The sequence below is a fragment of the Gossypium hirsutum genome, chromosome D01, assembly GCF_007990345.1.
Source record: "Gossypium hirsutum isolate 1008001.06 chromosome D01, Gossypium_hirsutum_v2.1, whole genome shotgun sequence".
Taxonomy (NCBI): domain Eukaryota; kingdom Viridiplantae; phylum Streptophyta; class Magnoliopsida; order Malvales; family Malvaceae; genus Gossypium; species Gossypium hirsutum.
In genome coordinates, this window is record NC_053437.1 from 674,768 (window position 1) to 677,748 (window position 2,981).

Consider the following 2,981-nt stretch of genomic DNA (forward strand, 5'->3'; position numbering starts at 1 on the left):
TGCTGATGCTTTGAGCAGAAAGTCTCTCTTTGCTTTGAGAGCTTTGAATACGAGATTAACATTGACTGAAGATGGATCATTGTTTGCAGAGTTAAAAGCTAGACCATTGTTTCTTCAAGAAATTTGTGAGGCTTAGAAAGTGGATAATGAATTGCAAAGAAGAAAGACTCAGTGTGCAGTGGACAATAATTCTGATTTTCAGATTGATTCAGATGGATGTTTAATGTTTCGTGATAGAATATGTGTTCCGAAAAATGTTGATTTAATTCAAAAAATTTTGCAAGAAGCACATGATAGTCATTTGGCAGTTCACCCCGGTAGTGTAAAAATGTACAATAATTTGAAGAAATTTTATTGGTGGTCGGGTATGAAACGGGATATCTCCGAGTATGTGACAAAGTGTTTAGTGTGCCAACAAGTAAAAGCTGAACACCAAGTACCTTCAGGATTACTTCAACCTATTATGGTGCCCGAGTGGAAATGGGATAGAATTACTATGGATTTTGTTTCTGGATTGCCATTGTCACCGAAAAAGAAAGACTCAATTTGGGTTATAGTTGATCGATTGACTAAGTCGGCTCATTTCATTCCTGTGCGAATGAGTTTTTCACTTGACAAGTTAGCTGAATTGTATATTGCTGAGATAGTCCGATTACATGGTGTACCTATGTCTATTATATCTGATAGAGATCCACGATTTACTTCAAGGTTTTGGAAGAAATTACAAGAGGCATTGGGTACTAAATTGAATTTTAGTACAGCATTCCATCCCCAAACCGATGGACAGTCTGAAAGAGTAATTCAAATACTCGAAGACATGTTGAGATGTTGTGTATTGGAATTTGAAGGTAATTGGGAAAGATATTCACCTTTGGTGGAATTTGCTTATAATAATAGTTATCAGTCAAGCATAAAAATGGCACCTTATGAAGCGTTGTATGGACGAAAGTGTCGGACTCCATTATATTGGACTGAACTTAATGAAAATCAGTTACATGGAGTCGATTTGGTAAAAGAAACCGAAGAAAAAGTGAAGATAATCCGTGATTGTTTGAAAGCTGCATCGGATCGACAGAAGTCGTATGCGGACTTGAAAAGAAAAGAGATTGAGTTTCAAGTGGGAGATAAAGTATTTTTGAAAGTGTCTCCATGGAAGAAAATTTTGAGATTTGGCCGTAAAGGCAAATTAAGTCCAAGATTTATTGGTCCGTATGAAGTGATAGAAAGAATTGGTCTAGTGGCTTATCGATTGTCTTTACCACCGGAATTGGAAAGAATTCATAATGTGTTTCATGTTTCTATGTTGAGGCGATATCGATCGCACATGTGATTTCACCGACTGAAGTGGAAATTCGATCGGATATGACATACGAAGAAGAACCGATTCGAATCTTGGCACGAGAAGTGAAACAGTTGAGAAACAAAGAAATTGCTTTAGTGAAAGTGTTATGGCAACGACATGGGGTGGAAGAGGCAACATGGGAAACCGAGGAGGCTATGAGGAAACAGTATCCCAACTTATTCACTAGTAAGATTTTTGGGGACGAAAATCCCTAAGGGGGGAGAATTGTGATAGCCCGAAATAGGGCCTAATCGGAATAGTGGTTTCGTAACCACAAATCCGAAGTGAAATAGTTTAATTTTATAAATTTTTATTAGTTACTGATTGATTGAAATATTGTGTGAAAATATGGATAGGAAATTTTAATGCTTTAGTGCTTAATTGAATTTTTAGGACTAAATTGAGAAAAATGCAAAGTGTGTCTAATTAGTGATTAAATGACTTAATTGAATTATTTCATGAAATTGGAAGTGTTTATGTGGCAATTAGACCATAAATTAGTGTTATGGACACAAAAGGGTATTTCTAGAAAAATATCTAAGTAATGGGTCAAGGGCATTTTTGTCCAAATTGGGTAAAAGACAAAATAAAGAGAAAATAAGTGTCCATCTTCTTCAAAAAAATCAGAAGCTTGCTGCCGAAAGTTTCAGGTTACCATAGTTAAGGGTTTTGATTTTCCTAAGCTCAATTATCAAGAAAGAAGAAATAGTGCAAGTGATCGGGGAAAAGAGAAAGTTATCGACTAAATTACAAAAATAGTCGTTTTGCATCCGAGGTAAGTTATATGTAAATAATAGTTATATTTGTATAAATTGTGAATTATATTTGATATGTGAATTAATATTGAATATGGAAGGAAAGTTGTTCATGAATTATTCAAGTGATAAAGTGTTGAAAATAAAGTGTTAAGTGTAAATTCCCGGTTGAACTTAGGAATAGAATTGGATACAAGTGACATGTCACTAGAGACCAGTGTTACAGTGTTACAGTGAGTCCCGGGTGCTGGGTGATCTAGCATGTGTTGCAGACACCTGACAGCTTGTGTGAGCAGACCCGTGGACATTTCCAGTGTTATTGATCAGTGGTAGCTTCGGCTACATTTCAGTGGTAGCTTTGGCTACATCCAGTGGTAGCTTCGGCTACATATCAGTGGTAGCTTCGGCTACATATCAGTGTGGCACTTATGTGCTAAATCTCTACGTATCCGTGTATATTCCAAGTGTTCAACGGGATTAATAATGAATTAAAGTGAATATGAAATGTTAAGTGTGAAAATGTATATGCAAGTGAATTGGTAAGATTGTGTATGTGTAAGTGATTGAAATTGCTAAGAAATGTTTTGATTAGTTATATGTTAAAAGTGTTAATTATTAATTGAGTAATTATTGTTTACGTGTAACTTACTAAGCTATTTATAGCTTACACATCTCTTTCTTTCCTTTGTTTTATAGTGATTTGAACTTGATCGAATAGTGGACCGTCGGAGCTCGTATCACACTATCATAACCATCTCGGTATTATGTGCTTTTCAAAATGTTTAAACTATGGCATGTATAGAGTCTTAATCATTTTGAGCATGTCCAAATGATATGGCTAATGTTAGCTATTGAAGTAGTTATTAAAGAATATGTTTTGGAGT